The 25,208-nt window shown below is 45.6% G+C and overlaps 1 long non-coding RNA gene across 1 annotated transcript; it reads right to left on the bottom strand.

The window, feature by feature from the left end:
* Positions 1 to 2,737: 2,737 nt before the first annotated feature.
* Positions 2,738 to 8,653, bottom strand: LOC103659317. The gene is made up of 3 exons (XR_567458.2): positions 8,172 to 8,653; positions 6,703 to 6,768; positions 2,738 to 4,479 (listed from the first exon to the last, which is right to left on the bottom strand). It is a non-coding gene; the product is annotated as an uncharacterized LOC103659317 (long non-coding RNA).
* Between the last annotated feature and the right edge of the window lie 16,555 nt (positions 8,654 to 25,208).

Here is a 25,208-nt window from a genome sequence, read left to right as displayed (position 1 = left end):
GATGGTACTTGTCTCTCTCTGACTGGCTTCTTTCACTTAGCTTTATATCCCCTCTGCAAACCTAAAAAGATGAAGTTTAAGCAGAGAGCCTAAAGGAATTCGGGAGTGAGAGCTTTGTAAATCTAGTTGCCAGAAATTAATGGCCTCAGTATGTCTGGTACTTTCTGGCTGAAATCTAAATTAAGGGCCATCGAGCGCCAACCCAGGCAGGCACTATAGGCAGACCGTTTTCCTTAGGGGAAGCGAATCCCAAGCTGCTCGTGCTGTGTTGCTTGTGGTTTTCCCAAAAGGAAAACCCAAGTTCCCACTCTGCCTCCTCCTTTCTCACTCCACCTGTCATCGTTGCTGCTTACGAGACAATTTAGTAAAAGACCACAGGGGTTAGTGCAAGGGTTGGTTCTAGAAAAGATGACAGGGAATCTGAATTGAATACTGTCTCATTTCGTAGCATAACACAGTGAAGTCACATCATGACATAGGGATGATGAGAAATAATGCCATTGGGACAAGAAACCATTTGACTTAGACCCTACGTTGTTAGCTGTATGACTTAAATAAGTTACTTTATGCCCAAGCCTCATTCCTTCCCATATGCAAAGTGAAGGGGTTGGATGAAGTGATTAAAACCCACTTGGAACCCGAAGAATCCATGATATTATGATCTCTGCTTTAATTTCTTTTTTCATCAGCGGCTTACTACTCTAAAGTATGACTTGCTTATATTTGAAGTCAGAGTGGCCCACAATAAGGAAGAATCCATTGGATTGTTTTCATCCCCTTGGGGCGATCTTAAATTAAATTCAAGCCTCTCTCTTCATTTGAGGTTTTACAACAAGCTTGGAAGATGGCCACGTTCATCCATAGTTTGGTGTTTCGGGATACAAACAGACTTCCTTTCACAAAACTGCGCTTTGCCGAGCTCACTGTCTCAGTAGAAGTAACGATTCAGCTCAGAGAAAACTGCTGCCAGAGAGCCAGGGCCAGTCCAGAGCCTCGCGCAGAGCCTTCGCTCATTCCCGCTGTAGCAACAGAGCCCGCTCCAAACCCCAAACACACACAGTTTCCTGCACACCATCCTAACTGCCAACCCAGTACGGGAATTGGGGAGCCTTTGGCAAATAAACTTGAACACTCTTGTGAAATTCGGTGCCCGACCTCCGCAGGGACAGCCACTGTCAATACCTCCCCTCTCTGCCTGCACGCAGACAGCGCAGCCAAGCACAGGCTGAGCCGGGCCAGGTCCCTTCTCTGCAGGGATATTTGAACTCATTTGCAAATGGTCCTCTTGGTTTGTCTTTATCGCAGGCATCCCGTCACAGCTAGAGAAGCTCTGTCTTACAAGCGTGGAGTTGCGCTGGTTATCACAGCACCCTTCAGTGCCTGAGGGGTTTCTAGGGTAGAAGACAATGTGTGGTCTGTCAGGTGCATGCCACCAGCATGGCCTTTGAACACTCTCTTGCACTTTCTGGTGGTGCGGCAATGGGCCCCCGCTTTCATCCTGGCCCCGTGCCCAGGCTCTGCGAAGCGTGGAGGGGGTTTGGTGTTTACTGTGTCGTGAGCACTTTCACGGCCAGAGAAGCCCTGCTCCGTGCACTCGGGGTAAGAGGCAAATGCAGCACAGAAAGGACAGGGTTAGGGTTGTTCTTGTTTTTCGAGTGCAGAAGGCCCGACGCAAGAGCAGCAAAGGCTAGTTCTCCACGGACCCATCGAAGAATCTATCGGCAAACGAGAAGCCCGCAAAATCTTACTTCATTCACTAGAATTATATCCTAAATAATTACTGATGGGTTTTTTTTTTTTTTTCCTGTGTCCTGCCTGGCTTCACCTTCCTACCTCCAGACCAAGTATCCATTTTGAGATTTTTAAAGTTCTTCCGATTGTCATACAGGGCCCTTTTGTGCTGAGACTAAACCCTGCTACTGAAACAGACCCCACCGCTTTACAGAGTCAATACATGACCTGGACATAGGTCATCACAGGTCTCCAGTCTCTCTGGGGACAGCCCTGATCCTTGGGTGAGTGTTGGAATGTAACAGCTGACCGCGACCCTTGTCGTCATTCCCTGGGGAGACAGGGATGATGCCAGCAGAGCCTTGCTCCCTGGGGGCTTCCATTTCTCTCCATGGCAACCATTCAGTCTGCCTAGAAATGGCCAGTTGCCTCTGGTAGGAGAGGAATGCACGCACTCGCCAAGGCAGTTGGTCTCCTCCACGCAGCGAATCCTCTGAGATGTGTGATCGGGAAGCTGGCCCGCTGGTTGCTTGCTTACTACTCCAGGAGAGTAATTTTCCTTACTAGGAACTCAACTTTGGGCATCCAGATCTTTCCATAAATTACCATAACTTCCTCTCTTCTTCCTCCTCCCCCTGGGGAACCTCAGCATTGCATTCCCATGTTGCACAACACAGATCAGATTATCTGGTCGCTCTAGAGATTTGTATATAAAAGACTACTTTTGTGAGGATTTTTGTATATTGTTTTTCTATTTGTTTTCTACGGCTTAAGGAGAGAGCTGGCAAACTGTGAATCTAATTTGACCTTGCTGCCAGCAGATATATTTTGGCTTCCTGGTGAGAACCAAAGTTACCAGGGACGATGCATTGCCCTGTGATCAGTATCGCACCCCGCTCACAAATTCCTCCAGCCCAATCTTACATTCTTTTTTAAATAAATCCCCGGGCTTCTTTGTTATTATTTATAAAGAGCATGAGGAAATGTATTTATAGTCCTGGATATTATATGTTTAATATTGATTTAGCCTTTAATAATGTTATAGGTTTGTATCTATTCTTCATAAATCACAAAGAACTCAGTGTAGACTGAATTAATCTATTTAGTATCTGTAATTTTGCAGACATATTTTCTTACGGTATTTTCTATATAACCACATATGTAGAATTATAACTAATTAGAGCACAAGATGTTTCTACAGCAACTTAGAGCTATCCGTTGTTTCCTGAGCATATAGCCGCATTTGAAAAATTTAAGAATCCAGTCCCTCGCGACACAATGAACAAAATGACCAGGAAGAACGAGGAATCACTTCAATCCCTTAGCTGGTTAAGATACACATTTAAACAATTAGTCTCTTCAACTTGAGGAATGGTGCTAATTCCTTATTCCTGACACCAGGCCTTGTTTTTCCAGCTAAGCGTTACAAATTTCACAAAAGTAAGATGAAAAATAAGGTGATAACAGTGGGATCGTCTGTATCTCAGAACTTCCCCTGCCTTCCCAATAATTTATGTCAAAATTGGCTTAGGGAAACTGAATAGCAGAGCACGAGGGTGAGTGCTAGGGAGCAAGTCAAGACAGATTTGTTGCAGGTCATTCTTGCCAAGCAAATCGGTAGTAAATGTCACATTGTTATGTGAATTGAGCACATATTTTTAAAGAAAAAGGTTATTAGTACCAGCTATGAAGCAATACTGTTAATCACTGGGGCTGGAGGTGGGAGCTTAGAGTCACACTGAAATTGTCTAGAAACAGCCCAGGTAGATTCTGTCCTCAGGTGAATAACAAATCTATGTAATTTCCCCAAAAGGCAAAGAGGTAGCCACTGCAAAGACAAGGGGGGCTTCCTTCTGCCAAACACACTTTCTGATATGGTTGTAGGGCTCGTATTTTTGCCATGTTTTGAAAAAATAGTCAATTCCATAGAAAGTGTACTGGTATGTATTTGAAACTGTTCCTTATTAAGCAAAAGATGAGAAGTGCCCTCAACTGGCGATGATTGTATCTGTGATTTTTCAAGTACAGGTAGCTGTTCCAAGCATGGAGTTCTTGTGTGTATACGGTAACACTTGGTCGCGCATGAACAGTGCCGATGCAGTTTGTGTAGCTGTAATGTAGGGATCCTTGTGTAATTTCAGTGAAATGGTGTATAGATGTATTTTAATTTAATTTAAATGTTATTTTTGGCTATTCATCTAAATGCGGTAGACATGTCGATTGGTGTTTTGAAAACCCTTCTTTTCCCTCTTAGATAACTAGTGAATCACTTCTCTTTTTAAATGGGATTGAGGGATACGTATCAGTGAAGAACTTTTCTATGAATCCTTCGTACCAATGATTGTGTGAAAGTCTGGGTGTCCGGCGTCTTTGTAAATATGCAACTCAGAGCAAGGGAGGGTTGGATGGGGGTCATGATTCTCAGTGAAAAGTCATCTGACATCTGTCTAATGCATGGTGAATGCAGCTGTGGAATCTTGATTATCGAGGCTTAGGTAGGTTTAGCAAGAGGACATTTATCTCCAGCCCTCCTTTGCGTGGTGGATTGGACGCAGAGAAACAAAAGGCTAGTCTGCTTATGTGCGTGCCAGCGTCCTGTCCTTAGGTGAAGGTCTGCCTCTCTGGATGCTCGTGACATAGAGGTTCTGAAGAGCCTTGTTCCCCTTGGTTTCTTGAGTCGGGTTAGCTCACCGCAGTGTAGGCAAAGGCCCACGGAAGCACAGTTGTGGTCGTACGCTGCCCAGTCGTCTGTAGAAAGAGCACGAGAGGCACCGGAATGGTCAATATACAGCTCTGATGGAGGAGCTGATGAAGCACAGATCCCACAGACGGGAAGGGAGTACGACCTCTACCTAGTGGGCTCTGTGCATGGGTTCTGAGCGAGTGACTGACTTGTGCAAATATGCACGTGCCCCCTAAAACCCACATTCTGTCTAATCATCACCACACGGAATGCTGTGGTGTCGAGAGCTCCTGGGACCCCTTTCTCCTCCACAAGGACAGAGAAAAACGACCGTGCGCAGTTGGGGACACGGCGTACCCCTCTCTTTTCACACAAAGGGGAGAAGCCTGCACGATCCCGTGAGGGCACAAAGCACATGCATTTTTGGGGGCTTCTCCAATGATTGGAGGGAGGGGATACAGGGGGTAGAACGTCCATTTTTCCTGGAAAATGTGGCCTCTTCCACTCCTGTCATATTCCGGATGGAAACCCCACTGAGAGAAAGCTAGCCTTTACGCAGGGTTTCCTCTGGAGATGCTTGTGTGTCCAGAATGAAAGATGAGGGTAATTGTTCCCCTCAGCTTCCCAATCCCCATTGGTGTAACGTCAGGTAGCCCAGAGTGTCGATAGCACGTAGGTGTTTAAAGACTAATGAATGAAAAAAGATAAAAACTTCAACTAATTTTGGGGTTATTTCTTCAATACGGTACTAGGAGATGCCTTGTTGGCAAAGCACATTTGGGGTAGTTGAGATCTTTCGTTTTCACCTTCAGCTTTCTTACCATGTGGACTGATGACTGTAACATTTCATGTGTAAAATAACTGGATATTCTTTATATACTGGAAGCAATCTGTGAATCCAATATTTCACTAAGTGTTTTAACTTTTGTGTATATATCTCTCATCAATAAATGTGGATTCTGATTTCTCTTGGTGGTCGCCTCTCCTTCAGTTCCCATTTTAAACGAACGTTGGTTCCATAGTGAGCGTCTCTAGTGTTCCTTTTGGAGAAATTGTGCACTGAAAAGTACAGTGTCCAAATGAATACCTCCCAGGACGCCTAGATGTATGGCAGAGTCACAGGTTAACCTCAAGTTAGTGAGGTGGACAACAACGTGATGTAATCCAAATTGTCCGCGTGACTCACTTAATGTGCGCTAGCCACCAAATCTCGGGGCTTGATACAGGGGTTATGTCTCAGTCACGTGGAAGCCCGTCACAGGTTGCCTTCGGGGACCCTGCTGCCTGCCATCTTCACGGAGGGAGTCTGGGAGAGACTTCATATCCATGTTTCTGCGTGCGCCAAGTTCAGAAGAAAGGGAACATGACAGATGTACACCGAGACTTAAAGCTTCCTCCCAAATGTCGTGGACCTCATGTCTGTTCATAGTTCAACGGCCAGAGCAAGTCACAGGGCTCCCCCTAACCTCGAGGGGCCCAGGAAGTGCGTCCATACCAGGGGCCCGGGAAGAAAACTGGAAATAGTTGGCGAATAGCTCTGGTGACTGTCGGGCCATAAAGAGTCCTTAAATCACTCATAAAGGCTAGTATACGAACATATCGTCTTTCAATAAGTCCATCGCTGCAAGGTTTTCTCTAGTATTGGAAAAATCTTTGCTATGACGTAAGCAGCAAGCATTTGTCAGTCATGTTGTAGAAATAAAATGCATGGTCTTCGAAAGTAGGACCACGCTCAGCATAATGAGATTCTCACACGGTGAGGGGTGTATGTATAGGAATGGAGGCCCACCAGGAGAATGGCAGGCCCTTTTGACACGCTGGGACACCCACATACTGAATAGAATGGCTTAGATTAATTGAATTATTCTCTCTCATTCTTTTTTGGGGGTGAAAGGAAGCAAATATTTTATTTTAAATAAGTGAAAGAGATAGATGGGATACACCACAATTCTTTTTATGAATGGCAGCAGTTTCTTTAAACTGCTAGTGAAAATGGACATTTCCTATTAAGACACGCTTTTCCTTCTTCCTTGGGAGTCAAGTGTATATCACATCACACCCATCTTCAAAATGTTATTAAAATCTTATTTATAGAAAATATGCTTGTCAGTAACTTTCAGGGCTGCCATTTTGTTTTAACATAGCAAAGAGCCACAGATCACAACTGAGGTAAACATAACACTCTAGTATGGATACGATCTGGTTGGTCCTTTACAATAGGACAAAGGCAGAGAGAAACTTGACTTTGCTTCCTCCGGGATTTCGATCCCCATGTTCTAATTTCTTACCCTCTCTTCTGTAGCAGAAGTGTTTAATCCAGCCATCGCGACAGTGTAATGGTGCTTTTACTTACACTGTAAAAAAAAAAATATATATATATATATATATAATTATTATCTATTATGTGCATATTGCCTATTATATGTAATTATTATAATTAATAATTATTATAATTATTATTAATATTATTATTTGCGGGGTGAGAATAGAAGGAGGAATAATGGACTCAGGGTTACAAGACATGAGTTCTTTTTTTTTTTCCAAGACCTGAGTTCTGATCTCCACATAGTCACTAAAGAGTTGAGTAAATGTGGCCAAGTCCCTTGGCAATTTGGAAGTAATTTTGGCATATGTAAAATTGGGGGTTTGGATGAGGTCATTTCTAAGCTTTTGAACTCTGAAATTTACCTGGCAGCCAGGGAAGTCATCATGTGTGGGTACACGTCATGTAAAGATACATACTTAGATCAAGGAGACGATGTCATGTGACAGAAGCATAGGAAGCCATTGCCACGTGTGAGAACTACAGCGTCACCAGTGATTTCCCTTGACCTTGGTGCTCCTCCCTAGCCCCGCGATCGCTCCCCAGAGGAAACTGTTCCTAGGAATTGTGTTTATCATTGCCCTGCCTTTAAAAACTAGTTTTATCTCACAGGTATGCGTGCCTACATGAGCTTTGCTTATTTTAAGCCTTATAAAAAGGGCTACAAGTAGTCTTTTTGGACATGTCTCTTCGTTACCTAATGTTGGGTTTCTGAGTTCCTCCGTGCTGGTAGCTGGGGTTTAGTCACCGTCACCACTGTATGATGCTACGGTGTGGAAACCACGCCCCATGTTGGTTATCCGTTTTCCTGCCAGTGGAGAGTTGCCTTGTTTCCAGTTGTTTCTGTGTGTCAGGCGGTGCTGCTATGAACATTCTTGTATGTACCTCCTCGATGTATAACCCAGGAGGCTTTAACATATGTGCTCCTGGATACAATATAAAAAACAAGTGTGTGTGTGTGTGTGTGTGTGAGAGAGAGAGAGAGAGAGAGAGAGAGACAGAGAGAGAGTATATGTGTGTCTGTGTGTGACTGGAAAGTACCTATTCAAATATGTGTCCATGGCTCCTTCAGTGGGCCCACATGTGGACCACCGCTGGACCCCCTGAGAATCCGCCAGCTGCCGGCTGAGTAATGAACCCCACGTTGCTGGCGGGAATACCGAGCCAAGTGAAACCAGAACGTTTTTTTAGGAGGGGAATTTAAATTTAAAGCTGAAGCGGGACGCCTGGGTGACTCAGTCGGTTGAGCGTCTGCGTTTGGCTCAGGCCATGATCCCAGGGTCCTGGGATCCAGCCCCCCATCAGCTCCCTGCTCAACGGAGAGTCTGCTTCTCCCTCTGCACCTCCCCCTGCTCGTGCTTTCTCTCTTTCTTAAATAAATAAACAAAACTTTTAGAAAAGATTAAAGCTGAAGCGTTCTTTCCTCAGACTCACATGGTCCAGCCTTTGAACACAGCTCCAATGGCAGCTAGACGGACCCACTAGATCTTTCCTCTCTTCTTTATACCTGTTGCAGTGGGCCCAGCAAGCTCCACCTGACATCAGCAGGCTGTTTGTTTGAGAGAAGTTACAGGAAGTCACAAGAAAACTCTCCACCTCCTCCCCAAACCACCAGCAGCCCCTTTAGCGACACGCTCTGGTCCCACAATGGCGGACTGCAGAATCATAAAGGCACCGTGTCTGAAAAGGGCGGCTGTGTGGCTGCCACCTGAGGCACTGAATCTTCTGGGCACCGCTTCTTCCGGGCACGGTGACAGAAACAGGAAGCCAGGACTTTGTACTTCAAAGAGCCACAGGTGACAGAAGGTTCAGGCACCTCCAGGAAAACTTTCATGAGGACAGGAAGGCGTGGGTGGAGGTGCCCACACGTTTGACGTGGCCTGTGCAAGAACAGAAGAATGTGGAGTCCCTGGAAAAGATGCAAATTTTTTAGCTTAATACTTTTCTTCCCAGCAGTTTTTTAAAGTTCAGTTCAGTCATCCTCCCACTGAGGCAGTGAGAGGCAAGAGTTAATTCCTGTGTCCCTGTAAGAAAAACTGAGCAGAGTCAGGCTTAAATTCAGGAGTGTTTGTGGGGTCCGCATCACTTGTCCAAAAAGAGTATAAAGAGCATAAAACCATCCAACGTAAATACCATTCTTGCTCGCAAAGATTTAAAAGCAACAACTTTAAATGCTTATGAATTCCATAAATCACACAAATAAATCGTTGTTGTGTTCCCTTCTCCCTCCCACCGCCCATGCCTCTCTCTTTATCAGGTCAGAATGAATACACAAAACCCCAAGATCTATTTCGGTCGGTGATTTGGGGTAATCAGATATTAGCCTTCCAAATATTGTCTGGAAAAATCTAGTGGCCTCCAGTGAAGGAAAAAAGGGCAAATATAGAACTGCAGTCGTCTGTGGTAGACTCCTTTTGTTGCATGACTTGGTTCTCCTGGAATTCTCCAACGGCCTCTGTCACTTCTCAGATGTTTTCCAGGCCTGGATAACATACTGCTCACGGAGGGAGGGGCCCTGGAGTTTCCAGATTGCCTTCATCTGAGTGAAAAGTTCAGCTGGAACGCCGTGTCCCTTCTCCAGTTGCTTCTCTCCTCATTCCAAACTTTCCCCTCTTCTTGGAGAAGAAGACAGAGATCATGCCAGACTGTAAGGCTAGAAAAGACCTCAGAGGGCAAATATTGGAAGGAGAGCCGTGCCTTTCCCAGATGAGGGAAAGTGATCCCCTCATTTAAAATGAACTAGAGGTAATGCAATGGCAACCCAAGGTTAAATCCTGGTATCTCTTCTAGCTGCGGGTCCTGGATGGTTTAGCTTCCCCTTCTTCGCCTGTGGAATGGGACTAATCGTGCCTATGAAGTAAGGGATCTGATGAAAGGACATCCGACAAAGTAGTTAACACGATACTTGACCCATCAATGATAGCTGTCACCACCATCGTCGTCGCCGTCATCATCGCTACTGCCACCCTTAGCATTATCAGTAAGAACTTCTTAGTGACTAAGCAGTAGGAACTCACGCTTCCTTTTTCCCAGTTTGGCCTCTTTTCAACCATATCACATGGACACAAACGTTTAACCCAGAACTCAGAGCTGACCTTCCAAAAATCTGAGCTTTGTTGATAGACCATGACCTCTCCTGACCCAGCCTTTACACCTTCACTCAGCCTTTTCTCGAGGATAATTTTTCCTTTACTTCTAGAGAAACTTCATGGACATCACGAGCCTGTGCTATCTGACATTCAAGAGGCCCTCTAATACTTTTTTAAATTACTTACTGAAGCTGTGATTTCTAGGAAGCCCACTAGATTTTTTTCAGGAAAAGGAAGTGAGTCTCAGCCTGGCTAAAGAGGCCTCTCACCAGGATAGGAGACTGAGTTGGCTCTTCCAATGGGAAACAGGACATCCAGGAACGACTCAATCGATTCTTTGCTGGAGAGGCCCCTCAGGGAGTCCCTCGCTCACAGCTTTGCACAGACTAGTAGAGCCTAGTGTCATGAGAAAGGCCATTTCCGTGGAATGAGCCCAACCCAGCAGGACCCTACAGAACTCCCTTGGCTGGGTCTATTCTCAGCAGTTTTCTTCCCACCACCCCTTTCTCCTTTGCCTTGTTTTCTTTCACAAATGACATTTACCTTCTCCTGCAACAGTTTCAAGAACACAACTTGGGAGAAACTTTCTGGAGCTTTTTGGTATGGGGAGCTCATCCATCACCATGCTAGAATCATCTCAAAATGGTGCCCCTCTACACATTTCATTTGTGTAGGCATGACCACATCTTAGGAGCCTGCTATTTATGATTAATATAGAGCTATTGTGTTAGGTGGGATCCCTAGAAGCAGAACCTGAGACAGGATTCAAATTCACATGATTTTTTTGAGGGAGTACTTTTCACAAAGCCTTTTAAAGAATTGAGGGAAACAAGAAACAAGAAAGAGCTGAGCAAGAAGATAGTCTCATGGAAAGTCCGAGTTGTCCTTGAAGAAAGGAGACCTGTCTTTGAGCACCCATATCTGTCAGTCATTGGCTGTGGGCTACTTGTGGGAGGGGAGAAGTGGCTCCAGGTTAAGGCAGCCCCCATCTGCTGAGAATCATTCTCTGGAGCGGGGGAGCAGCTGCAAGTTGTTAGTTGTCAGCACAGCAGTTAGGGGATGGATGCACCAGCCTGAGAGGGGGATCTGAGCAGAGAACCAACAACATCAGCTAAAGCTTTCATCCCACACATGCCTACCGTGTGGCAGGCTCTTGGGTACCTTAGCGCGTATCGTTCTCATAACAATTCTGTGAGGTAGGTGTTACCGACATCCCCCCTCTAATTTTACAGATAATGCAATTGATGTTCAGAAACACACACTAACGAAAAAGCTGTCCTGGAGGTCTTTCTAGTTTCAATGCCTTCCATTATACTGGCTCTGTTTCCCCAAATAACCCAACAGAGTCTATTAACTGTGTTATCAATGTTTTATGGTATTTGAACCTCTATGCTTAGCGTAATACTCCTTGATGTCTAAACTTGAGGCCCAATTATGCATTCCAACGAAACTGGTCATGCTTGTCATCCCACGGGGTCCTGCGTCACCTACTTAGTTGCCCTCTGGAGTCCTGAAACATACATTTGGTAAAGAGGAGATCTCCAAGGATGCCCGGCACCCCAAGGTGCACCTGTAAGAGCTGGCCCAGCTGGTCAGAACAGAGTATTCTCGGGGCGCCTGGGTGGCTCGGTCGTTAAGCGTCTGCCTTCGGCTCAGGGCGTGATCCCGGCATTCTGGGATCGAGCCCCACATCGGGCTCCTCCACTGGGGGCCTGCTTCTTCCTCTCCCACTCCCCCTGCTTGTCTCTCTCTCACTGGCTGTCTCTGTGTCAAATAAATAAAAATAAAATCTTAAAAAAAAAAAAAGAACAGAGTATTCTCTTCCTTAAAGCATTTGCTAAAGTCATCAGGACAATGTGTCATCCTGAGTGTCAATGCAGATCAACCGAGAGTGAGGGAGACTCTTGGGCGCTATTTGTGGTCACTAGGAAAGAATCACCGTTGATTATCAATGACTGCAAAGAAACCGGGAAGAGGGAGGGATTCCTGTTTGCCTTCCGTCTGCCATTCTGAATTGTATTGGTCAGGACGAGTTGTGGTGCAGTGGTTTCAGCAAGGTGAGCTTAGCACTGGCTCATAGCGTAGTTCTACTATGGGTCTGCAGAGGTCATTCTCCTTGTACTTCCCCAGGAACCCTAGATGATAAGCCAGCTACGACCTTAAACAGGTTTGTTGCCATGCCAGAGGGAAAGAGGGCTCTAGGGAGGTCCTCACACAAGCAGTTCGATGTCACCTCAGCTCACAGCTCATTGGCCAGAACCGGCCACATGGTCCCATGCAGCTTCAAGACAGAATGAAATGCAATCCCACCTCCATTCTCAGGATGGAGGCGATCCAGAAACACGTATGCCAATAAATTACCATAGTCCACTTCTCTGGTCACCCGATATTTGGTGCACTCTGTTTTACGAATGCAAAATGTACTCAGACCTCCTCCCCAAGGGGGCTAAACAAAGTCTCATTCATTCATGGCATCAAACTCAAAGTCCAGGATCTCAGAGTGCCTCATGGAAGTTTCTATATATAGTCCAGATGTGGCTCCGGTTGGCCCAGAAATTGGTGAAAACAAAATGCAAGTTCTCTGCATCCCCTCCCCACCACTCCCCTCCACCCCTCACACACACATGCTCCAATGGCAGAATAGGGACAGTTTAATCACCAAACTTACTCCCATCTGGAAAGGGGACAAATGGAAGGCTTGAGTCGCTGAGCCATAGCATTTCAGAAATCCTGGTAGACAGACATTAGAGGGCCCCCTTGACTTCGAATAAGGGAAATTTTTTGATTAGGTCCCAATCTGGCTCCCGGGGAGGGCTTCCCAGTCCACTTTCCCCCCATGACCTTTCATTCCACCTCCTCGGAAGCCCCTCCTTCTCCGTTACACCTGTTGCTGCCTGTGAAGAGAGCATATAGGAATAATCTCTCGCGCAGCAACAGCCTCTGCTTTCTGCTCATGGGAAGTTAGGGTTCGGGACTCCTTTTAATTCTTCACCAGGTACAGAGTTTTTTACTTGAGGTCCACAGTTTCTTGGGCACCATGACTTTTAAAATCTTCACCGGCTTTTTAAGTTTGATTCTACTCAGCCTCAGCCAATAGCCACACCCTCAGTCCTTCTAGAAACACATCCCTTTCTCGTAATTGTGGGGACCTTGAGCCAATCAGGCTTGAGGCAGAGAGCCATATCCTTCGATTTCTTTTTCTCTGAGCCATGTTTTAGAAAGAAAGAATATGCTGGATGCCACATTAGCTCCTGCAGAGGTTTTAGTAATAGATAGGATGACCATGTACTCAAATTGATTGTGCTTCTGAGACTGAGTTAGTGCCTAACACGTGTCTATTTTATCTTTTATTGTTTGGGGTTGAGAAGGAGTTGTCTCTTCCAGCTCTACAAATGTTCACATTTCTAGAATCTCAAGGTAATGAAAATATTTGAGACGGCGACTGCGTCCTGACCACTCAGGGTCTCTGAGTTTCGGTGATGACGGAGCCTGTCAGGACCCATGATGGGCACGTAGCATGAACGAGCAACCACCTTTGTTCTTTGGGGCCACGGAGAATGTGCAGTTGTACTACGATCACCTGATATATTAGGGAAACGTATCTCCTACTCTGGGGTTTCGGCTTAGATGCGTACTCTTTGTGGCAGCCTCATTTGGAAGTAAAATTAAACACTCCTTACGAGCCAGTAACTACCCGATGATGCCTATGGAAATGATACATGTTTGCCAGTCCCGAGAAAAGGAAACTCAGTCACCAGAGAGGCTTCTGAAGGCTGGCTGGAGGAAAACAGCACAGATCAAAGGAGTCTCGGCTGATTCAATGTAAGAGTATCATTTTTCTAAGATCGAGGCTTGGAGAGTTTAGAAATTATTCTTTTCTGCACCAATTTCAAATTAGGGGTGAGGGTTTTTTCCTAAACAGCTATGTTACTGAAAGCTAAATGATGGAAAAAAATAACCCAAACTGATAAATTGTTTCTGCCTCCATGGAATGGGTCTCTAGCTGTTCTCTGAAGAGATGAGTCAGGAAGATGGACTTTCCTTGGTCCAGCCGGAGTCTTGCTGTGGGGAAATGCTCCCGCTGCTTAGTGTGATGCATGGACCCCATTTCACAGATGAAGAAACTGAGGCCCAAATATGTTGACTAAGATGCCCTCAGGAGAACGTCTATTCAGCTGTTAGTAATCAGGAAGGGAAAGATGCCCCGCCTCTATTTCTCTCTTGGAGGCTGGGAGGTGGATTAGTTTTGCAAGGATGCTGCCACCACGGCTTCCACTTACCAGCTCTGTCACTGGCCACAGCTGCCACGTGCCCATGGCTGTGAACCTGTCTCCACTTCTCACTTGTCTGTGTGTCACGCGCGCCAGATTCAAAGCCCTGAGGGTCCTTCGGACCACGCTTGTCTAGCTCAAGCCGAGTCAGGCTTTTGGGCTCCGCAGCGCCGCTCTGTGCACTGGCTGAGTCAGGACCCAGGCGTCCTCTGTGGGCGACGGTTCTGCGGGAGCTCCTCCCAGAGGGGCTCGCTGGCCTACAGCTTGGAACCAGGAATCCTTCTACCATTTACGTTCTGTCTTCCCAACGCTGTTGAAATCTCTTTTTCTGTTAATGTGCTTTCTTCTTCCATGCTTTTCCTATTTGTAGGTCCATACTCTTTTTTTTTTTTTAAGATTTTATTTATTTATTCGACAGAGATAGAGACAGCCAGCGAGAGAGGGAACACAAGCAGGGGGAGTGGGAGAGGAAGAAGCAGGCTCCCAGCGGAGGAGCCTGACGTGGGGCTCGATCCCATAACGCCGGGATCACTCCCTGAGCCGAAGGCAGACGCCTAACCGCTGTGCCACCCAGGCGCCCCATGTAGGTCCATACTCTTGATACATTTGCTCTCCTCGGAGCGAGTCTCAGGAAGGAAAATCCATACATGAGTAGATTCAGTCTGTTGACTTAAACCGAAAGTCTGGGGTGGAAGATCCATTCTCGAAGGGAGCAATCGTGCATGCCGCACCCCTTCCAGCGGGCAGTGCCGAGCCTGCATTAAGCTGCCTCGCATACACCCCCTGCTCAGATAGGCCATCGTGTAAGACGCGCTACTGCCACCATCGCCCCACTAGCTGGCCATCTTGGCTGCGACACCTGGGTGACGTTCTGCTACCTCTTCGGCTGCTGGTCTGGGGAACAATTCCCAGCTCAATGCTAGGTTATGACGTGGGTTGGAAGTGACCAGACCTCATTTCCTCGTTCAGATACTCTGGAAAAGCCTCCAAAATATAACCAGTGAGTCAGGTTCCTCGTTGTCTGTCGTAAGACGCGCCTCTTTCTATGATTCCTGTGTGCGCTTATTCAGCGTCTATCGCTGCGCACCTACTGTGCGCCAGGGCAGTCTTGCAGGGGCAGAGGACACCGCAGGAAACACGGCGCTTGTTATGAAGGTTATACATCCAGCTGCTGGCTGTTTGAGTGTCTTATGCAATTGTCAGAACGGAGTGCGGAGAGGGAGACGAGATCTTGCGGACTTGGTCTACCTTCCTTTTCTCTTGTTTCGAATTTTATTTAAATTCTAGTTAGTTCACATATAGCGTAATATTGATTTCAGGAGTAGAATTGATCTACCTTCTTATCCCCAAACCATACAAGACTGTTGTGTGTGTGTGTGTGTGAGAGAGAGAGAGAGAGAGAGGGAGAGGTTTCCTTCTGGGGTGGGCAATGTGAGATGCACCTTTCTAAGATTTCCTCTTTATCTTCTTTTCATTCCTGTTCCTTATCTCTCCTCCACGAACCCCATCTATTTCTGATATCCTCACACTCCTTTCTCCTGCTCCCCGCCAGCCCTGCCCACAGAAATAATCAAATCTCTGTCCGTTTCGGCTCTTTCTACTTCCCTCAGCGTTTCCAGCCTTCCCTGTTGGATGTCAGTTGCTTTTCTCCTCCTGCAAGTCGCAGTTGTGCTGCAGAGAATGATGGGTTCTGCTTCTGTATCTTCTGGATTCCCCAGAAGTGAGCCCTTGTCTCTGAGAACTGGAGAGGTGGGAGGAAAAACTTGGTGAGAGATTGCCACCCTGGGTGGTGGCTGGGTTTCCCCTCGATTACCTAAAATCAAACAGAGCTCATCACTTCCAGGACTAATTTTCTTCAGAAACTCCTGTCTTGACCTAAATAACAAATACCATTTTCTCCACGCGTCTTGACAGTTCTCCTAGCAGAATGAATACCCTGGACTTCATATTACTGAAGAGCGTTTGCACCTGCCTTACGGCTAAAGGAATTCACCAGACACCTTACTCTTACTGGACACCAAAGAACATTTTATTCAAATCATGTTTCCCTAAATTCCAGAACCGGGAGGAAATCAGTTTTTCCAGTCAGACTGATATGATCTGAAATGTAACTCATTTGTGTAGCTGGTTACCAAACTTAGAGGATACTTTTTGGAAGAGAAAACATTTCTAGCTTAAAACTTCTGGGAATAAAGAATTTTGCAGAAAACAGATGTTTGGTTGTCTATTTACCTTGATCTAGAAATGGAGTAGATCATTCATTTTGTATTTTTTAAAAGATTTGTTTATTTATCTTAGAGAGAGAGAGCTCAAATGGGGGAGGGGCAGAGGGAGAGGAAGAAAGAGAATCTCAAGCAGACTCCCAGTCGAGCTTGGAACCTGACGTGGGGCTCGATCCCAGGACCCTGAGATCACGACCTGAGCCGAAATCAACCGACGGAGGCACCCAGGCACCCACTTTTTGTATTTTTAATGTTAAATTCTTCTTAAGGAAAAATAAAAAACACCAAATGAGCCAATCTCTTCTTTGAGTAGCCCTAGATTCTTTTAGCAAATCCATTTAGCCAAAGGAATAATTCCAAATTAAATCGAGCCAAAATTTGGTACAGAATTGAACTTTTCCCCAAACAGCAGACATCTTAATATGTGATGCATTTAGAACCAACTAATGGGCACAAACTGTTTTAAAGCCCCAGATAATTTTGAGACTCATTTAACAGCTCATCGACTCTGATACCAGCCCCCTCAGGAGCTGTCATGAAAATCATTCCCATTAGAAGGATCGGTATGTTGGAAGAGAAGCTGGTGTAGGGGTTCAGAGAGCAGCCCTGGCTCTATGCCATTCATGTTGGCATCCTGTCTCTGCCACATACTGAGTGACTATACGCCCTGTGCCTCAGTTTCCCCATCTGTAAAATAAAGGTAGTAAAGTACTTTATTCCCTATGGTTCTCCTGAGTCTTTTTTTTTTTTTTAAGATTTTATTTATTTATTTGACAGAGAGAGACAGCCAGCGAGAGAGGGAACACAAGCAGGGGGATTGGGAGAGGGAGAAACAGGCTCCCAGAAGAGCAGGGAGCCCGATGCGGGGCTTGATCCCAGGACTCTGGGATCATGCCCTGGGCCAAAGGCAGATGCTTAACGACCGAGCCACCCAGGCGGCCCTGTCCTGAGTCTTATTTTCGTTTTCCGATGGCAGCACATGCTTCTGTAGTGCTCTGTGCCAGACACTGCTCTACAACCCAAGATAGTGATTCATTTCGTTTTGATAACTCTATAGGCTATGTCCTACGATCTAGTTAACCACAGAGAGGTTAAATCACTTAATTGGGTTACTGTGCACAGCGGGTTTTAAACAGCGTCTGGACGATAACGAACACCCCATCAGTGTCAGCCATCGCAGGCAGATACCTTCCTCTACACCCCCATGGTAGAAGGAACTCTCGTCGCTTGTCTGTGTATTCTCAGAGAAGGATATATAGCCCAGCACACAGCACGGCGCTCAGCACATAGGAGGTATTTGGTATTATGATGAAATGGCAACTAATTAACATTTCCTTCTCTTTACGATCTTTGAATCCTTTTCAAAACACAATGTATTGATTAAAAAGAAAATGTGGACCATCAGTTGTACCCTGATCCTTTGTCCCACCATAAAGGCAACCCAGCTCCCCTCCCACTCTACACTAAGACTTCAGTGCCAGGACATCCACCTTCACCCTCTTCTTGCTGCTTTTACGTTGAGGAGTCAAGGACTGAAGTCAGGTGGCAGGACCCAATTTCCCCTATGGACGGGGGAATGTTCTGGAACGTCCACTAGGGGGTGCATTATCAACAGGCCAGAGAAGGCCAACAAGCTGCTTAAAAAGGGAAAGTAACAATTTCTCAAAGGACCTGAACCTAGAAGGGAAAATTCCCGTCGATCCCATTCTTGGCTTCCAGATGAACATGTAGGACTTTTCTCGATTGGGTTTTACACAAAGCTCAAAATTTTGCCAAAGAAGAAAGTGATCTACAACAGAGGGTCAGGGAGTGGACAGATGTCCCAGCCTGGTGCTGCCCTAAGACAGAGCCCAGCATTGCCAATGACTCTGCCCACCCCCCACCCCCCAGGCCAGACCCTTTGGTGCGGCAGGTGCTGGCTCCCAGCACCCAGCGAGGTTGGCTTCAGAGTGCGGAAGAGCAGAGTGGCCAAGTGTGGCCAACCCAACCTGCCCTGAAAGTACAGCCAGCCAGCCTCACTGGGAATTAGAGGAGAGACGCTGTCCTTATTGGGACTCACTGGGGCTGACTTCATAGCTCTTAGGATTTCTATGTCTGCCATATACAGAAAGGCCTCAGTAAAGAAGTCCTAACTTGCTTTCACTACTTTTCTTCAAGTCTTGCTCTTCTTTGCATTCCTCTTAATTCTATCTTTATCCTTCCAACAGCTTTTCCTGACATTTCTTTTTTCATTTCTCAACGAGATTTAAAGAATCCTTAGAGAAGGAGAAAAGAAAAGGTACAGTTCTTTTTGAACTCTAGTAACCTCGTCTGAAGTTCGAATTGCCCGTAAGCCTTCACCGCTGAAAACCTGTCTCTCCACTTCTCCATGGAAGGGTTCCCAGAGTGTGGGCCTGGCTCTCGGGAGTGGGGCCCCTAGAATTCCAACCCCTCTCCTCCCTCTCCTCATCTAAGAGCTACCCTGAAGCCGCTCTCTGGAAGGGTCTTCGTGTAGTAATGGCGATGATAACACTCTACCCTTCCTCAGAAAAGAGGAGGCAGAACCTCTTTTCCTTTCTAATGGGTATTTGGGACTCTCAGAGCGGGAGGGTTTTTAGGACCCTAATTCTTGGAAGGGCAGGAGGGACTCAGAAACTCTTAGAATACCCCTGACTTCCCCCACACCATGGTTCGTATTCTACCAAGGTCCCTACTATGTGTTCCCATGAGAAAAATGTTGAAGATGGAGGGAAGGAGGGGAAAAATCCTGTGTCCATCTACTCTATTCTATGCAGTTTACATACATTATCTCATTTAATCGCTCATCCGTCTTTCTGGTAGTAATGACAGTTCCCATTTTACAGCTGAGGAAACCAAGGCCCAGAGCCATTCAAAAACGTACGTAAGGTCATAGAGGGAGTAAGGGATAGGGTTAGATTTGTACTCAGAGTTTTCTTTTAAAGACGGCCATTTTCTAACTACACTTTAGCTGCCTTTCCTGAGGTGCTTTGCCATTCCTCTGTAGGGAGTGAGGAAAGAGGAAGTGGTTTGGACTAGACTTGTGGAAAACAGTAGTCATCACACGATGAGGCAAACAGTCTGGAAGCCTGAGAGGGTGGGTTGAGGGGGTGGGTTATGGGGAGCCCTGACGGGCAGACTACCGGTGTTGAAGACCAGATGTCAACACAGGCAAGGAGTGGGGCTGGAGGCTGGGGTGCTAGTTACCGAGAAAGAAGGATGGCTCAGCCAGACTTCCTGCTCCCCTGACCCTCTGCCCGGGCAGCCTGGCAAAAGTCATACTGACCCAGGACCTGCTTCTTCCCTTTCCAATAAACATAGATGCCGATCTGTGAGGTTGTTTACAGTTTCTTAAATTAATTCTATCACCAGTATGGCCTAAATGGTGAGTGTACTTTCACCTACTCATTCCCAAGCCCTTCCTGTGGTTTCTGGAAGCCTCCTTCAGTCCCACCAGGCCCAGAGAATGAGGGCATGCTGACCTGGTTTACAGCATTTGGAGATGACCTCTTCGCTTTGACAAGCTCAATTTACCAAACTTCTGACTACAGGCAACAAAGCATGTGACGTCAGAGGCTCTGGGCAGGGCTGAGCTCCATTCCAGGGTCTACCACTTTCTACATGTGTATCTTAGGGACAATAATTAACTTCTCTGCATCCCCAGGTGCCTCACCTAATAAAAACAGGACACGAATTCTCCTTCACGGGTTATAGGAACCACTCAAAAGCGTGTAAATCCAGGAATCTGTGAGCACTTTGTAGAGGGTAACTGTGGAGGCCATTATTGAGCTTGGCCTTCGGCTGTGTCCTAGAGATCCAGAGCCAGATCCTGCCCTCAAGCTTGCTGTCTTGTGGAAAAGACGGGCCCATGGGCCAATTAATCAAGTGGCCGAGTAAGACCTGTGTCGATGACACCTGGACAAGGTAAAGGGGTGGCACTGGGAGGAGAAGGGGCTCGGCCTGGGGAGGGGCGTGGTGAGGCAACTTTCTGGAAATCTTGGTCAAAGCCATGGGTGGAGCCGCCCCTTTGGTTAATCCTCAGCCACAGCTTGAATGGCCAAGATTTCATCAAGGGAGGCCAGCGAATCTGCTTCTTGGACTTCTTGCTCTTTAGTCTGGCTTTCGAAGCAAAAAACCTTTCTGTGAAAATCAAAGAGCCTTGGAGTCCAAAATAGTCTGGAAACAGGCGTCCTAAGTTGATAGCTTAAAAGCTGATTCGAATTCTGGAAACAATTGGGGATGGTGAAGAGAGAAGTTAAGGGCCTACTCTGTGCATAAGGAATTGATATTCACCTAGGAATTAGTATTTTCGAGGACCTGATGTATGCCAGACCCTACCAGGTACTATTACCTCACTTAATCCTCAGAGTGGCCCCATGGAATTTTCATTGTCCTTCTTTTACAGATAAGAAAACTAAGACTTGAAGTATTTAAGAACAGGAGTGCACAGTTAGGTGATAGAATCAGTCTTAAAACCCAGGTTTGTCCGATTCTGAAGCTCGTGATCTCTCTGCTGTATCAGACAATCTCCGGACGTAGATTCACACAAGACCCTGCTCCTTCCTTTTCCAATAAATGTGGCATTTATGAAGCTGTTTATGGTTTTCTAAATTAATGCTCTTGCGAACATGGCCAAAATGGTGTGCGTACTTACGCATAAACGTGAGAGGTGCCCTCAAGGACAAGAATCTTTCAACATATCAGTCATAGATCGATTACGCTAAGGACCCCAGTCATTGGCCTCCCTGTAACCACACTTCTTGCAACATGACTTTGCAGCTCCTCCCATTCAGGGGTAGAATCAGTTTCCCATCCTTCAAGTCTGGGCTGCCCTTGCGATCTGTCTGGTCAGTAGTAAATGGTGGAATGATGTAGAGCCAGTTCCGGGTCTAGGCCTCAAGGAGCCTTGTGGGCATCTACCATCACTTGGACCCCTGCCAAGGCCAGATCAGGCAGCTGGGGGGATGGGAGGGACACATAGGAAGAGACCACTCCGCCATCTTCCCATCCATGCCAGATGAAGCCATCATAGATTCTAGTTGACCTGTTGTCTGAACTCTGCCCGGATCAGCAGCAGCACCCAGTCCGTGGGCAGACTCCCGAGAAATAATAAATGTTTGTTGTTTTAAGTTATTGCATTTTGGGAGTGGTTTTTAATGCACCATTAACAATTAACAGCTAACTGCTAGAACCAAAAATGTAATTTTCTTCTTAATTAGAGGTCAATTCATTTATTGTCAGTACTTCAGTTTGGATGGATTGGTCCCTAGCGCTGTGCAGCTGCCATCTTGGGATCTCCCCTTTTCATCATTGTAGGAATTCCCTTTACTTTGCTGTCTGAATCCCAGGCCTTTCTCTTTTTCAGTAACTCCCTTGTTTTGATGGAGTCCATCCTGTGGGAGTTGCCTGAAAATGGGTGGATAGATTTGGAGATAATGCATATTTGAAACGCCTTCATGCTACCCTTTCTCTTACTTTGTGGTTTAGCTAAATTTGAGCTCTAGCTGGGAAATATTTCTCTCAGAGTTTTGAGGCCACTGTTTCATGGTCCTCTATGTGGCTCTTGAGAAGTCTGATTCTATTCTGATTCTTAATCCTCTGTATTATCAATCTTCCCTCTTCAGAGGCCTATCAAATAATCTCTTTGCCTTGATTGTGATGAATTTTTTAGATGGTGTGCTTTAGTATGGGTCTGTTTTCACCCATTGTGCCAAGCACTCGCTTGGTCCTTTTAGTCTAGCTATTCGTGTTCTTCAGTTCTGGGAGACCTTCTTGATTTATTCTTGAATGAATCCTTCCTCTTCACTTTCTGTTTTCTCTTTCCGCAACTCCTATTATTTGTATGTTAGATTTCCTAGAATGGTTTCCTACTTTTATCTTTTCTCCTCTGTTTCCTTTGTTTTGTCTTTTCTCTCTTTTCTGGGGTATTTCTTCAGCATTATTTTCCAAACCTTCTACTGGGTTTATTTTTTAATTTATGCTTTTGAGTTTAAATTTTATTTTATTTTTATTTTTTTTTTTAAGATTTTATTTATTTATTTATTTGAGAGAGAGCATAGGGAGGGAGGGAGGGAGGGCGAGAAGGAGGGAGGGAGAGGAAGAAGCAGACTCCCCTCTGAGCAGGGAGCCTGACCTGGGCCTCAATTCCAGGACCCTGAAGATAGACGCTTAACTGACTGAGCCACTCAGGCACCCCTTGAATTTAAATGTTAAAGGCTCCATTTTTGTAGGTGTTCCCTCAATGTTCCTTTTTATGTTAGCATTGTGCTCTTGTTTCATTGATATATGATCTCCTCTTATCTTAAGGAGGTTATTAATGATGTTTTTTAAAGTTTTCTTCTCTGTGAATCATCTCCACTTCTGATGTGTAAGAGGCGGCCACAGGAAGCTAAGAGCCCTGTGCGCCTGGTGGGGCTTGAGATGCGATCTTCACTGCGGCTTGCTTTGCTGGGCCATTTCCTTGCAGGAACTCTCATGTATCTTCAGAGTTTTCTCTCAGCTTTATCAGATTCCCCAGAAAGACTGAACTTCTGTCTGATGGATACATGCTTGGCTGCTGGCATTCTGGAAGCCAAGCTGGGGGAAGGCAAGGGAGTCTCAACATTCCTTATGTATGTTTTCACTTCTCGGTATGGTATTTCTAATGTCAACAGGATATGCCTTACTGCCCCTCAGAGGCTCTCTGTTTTGCCCTCTTCAGAGAATGGACTTCTGGTCATTGGTTGGGATTGGGAAAGAACAGTCACTCAGCTACTTGGAGTGAAGAGGGAGATACGGGGTTCTAACTGCATCTTAAATAGTCTTCAAAGCCATCATCCTAATTTTATCCCCATCTTCTCCAGCACATTCCAGAGGTAGCTAATCCTGCCAATCAATTTCTGAGCCTTTGGTGGGGTTCTGCTTCACACATGTGATTGACTTGTCTCAACTTCCCCACTCCTGGCTTAGGACTCAGTTTTTACAGATTCGCTCCATTACCAATGAACAGTCACTCTCCAGCTTCAAAGTTTTGTTCCTATTGTCTCTTCTTCCTTTCTCTTTGATCCCCCTGGTTTACCCTTTTTTGGAATAGCTCTTTATTGTCTTTTCAGAGGCCTGCATGAGAGAATGGCTATGAGTGTGTTCACTCTTCTCTCTTTAGCTGCTAGTCCAGGATAGTTCTCAGCTTTTGAAGAACTAACACCTCAAGATATCTTACTTAGTTTGAGCTATGTAGACCACACCTTTACTATAGAAAATCAAACTTTCTCCCAAAGAAGACCCTTAAGTGGTACAAGTCCATGTGATTTTTTTTTTTTTTTAGAAAAATTGAGTATAAGGTTTCAGTCACTTCACAAACTTGTAACCTTGTGGTTCTAAATAACCCAGACAGCCAGATCATCACAGCTCTGCCCAGCCACCCCCTCCCCCAGACTTCCATTCCCTTCAAATCAGAGACTTCTGAGTCTGTTTCCTTTAGCTTTTTAATAGTAGCTTTTTGGTATTTTCCAATAAGTGCTTTCAACTGGGCAATATATATATCATGCTTTCCTTGTTACTACTGGTCCAACAATAAATATACAAAAATGAGAGGAAGGGTGTGCTGTGACAAATCAGAAATAACAATGGTCACTGTACATGCATGAACAATGAGCTATTCTTCGAAAACTCAACAGAAGTGATTTATAGAAAGGCATACCTATTACATAAGCTAAACGGACCACATTATTCTTATTCTTAAGTACCCTTGACATTTCTAGAGAAGTCAGAGATTCCTTTCTCCCACTCCTCTGCTGTACCAGTATTGAATGAACATTGGCTATGGAACAAGTTCTTGGGATCATGGTCTCAATATAAAACTTTGAGAGGTTCTGCTGGAGAAATCCATTCTGCCAGGCTTAGAATCTACAAAATATGGATATGAAGAAGTCTCTTGCACCATTTTATTTTCACCCAGTGCTAATTTAAAGGCAGCCCTCAGGAGACACAAAAGATTTACAATTGTAGGAAAAATTGCATCTTAAACTCTCAGCTTAATGGCATTGCGCCATTATTTCAAACGGGAGAAAATACGTCCTATTCCATGAACTCCGGGCAATATTGGAGGGGTATTGCATTCAAGGACTAAAAGCTCTGGACCTCTCCCATTCCTGTCTGAGAACACAGAGATATATCCAAGTGAGGGACTACACCAGTAATAAAAGGAAAGATCATAGGAAATTCTAAAATAAAATAGAAAACAATCACCTATCTCAGCCTATTTATTGGAAATGTCTAGAAAAGGAAAGCCATCCCTAGTGGTGAGACTTGTAAGACTATCCATGACCCTGAAGAGAATCTGGGGACAGATCAAGCCTGACATAGCCTTCCTGTCCCAGATTCGGAGTGGCCGAAGAGCCAGAATGTGTCTGCAGCAGATGAGGAAAGCTCTTGGAAAGCAGGGAGAACTTGGACATAGTGGCTGTGAAACAGAGTGGCTAGATGTCCATTTCTTTTCTTTCCACTTGAAAATAAAAAGAACACCCGACAGCTGGATATGGAACTGGCCAATGAAGTTCACAGAAGAGAAGGAAGTTTTCAAAGATCATGATTAGGAAGAGGTTATGAGGGTGGATAGGGGAGAACGGAAGTTGGAAATGAGGGCAGAAAGTGGGCCTCTCTTCCAAAAATAGATCTGTCACAATCACACCATGTATAAGCCCAGCCCTGACTAATGTGGGACCTATTTTCTTCTTCTCCTCCTCCTCCCTCTACCCTTCTTCTCTTATTTATTCTTTTTCTTTTCCTCTTCCACTTCCTTTTTCTTCTCCTTTTCCCCTCTTCCTCTTCCTTCTTGTCTCTCTCCCCCCACCGCTCTCTCTCTCTCTCTGGTCTTAGCAACATCACCAGTTAAACTTATCAGTTTAGGCAACA

Source organism: Ursus maritimus, unplaced genomic scaffold, assembly GCF_017311325.1.
Source record: "Ursus maritimus isolate PB19 unplaced genomic scaffold, ASM1731132v1 scaffold_23, whole genome shotgun sequence".
Taxonomy (NCBI): domain Eukaryota; kingdom Metazoa; phylum Chordata; class Mammalia; order Carnivora; family Ursidae; genus Ursus; species Ursus maritimus.
The sequence above is the reverse complement of the archived record's forward strand: the minus strand, read 5'-3'. Positions and strand labels throughout refer to the sequence as shown.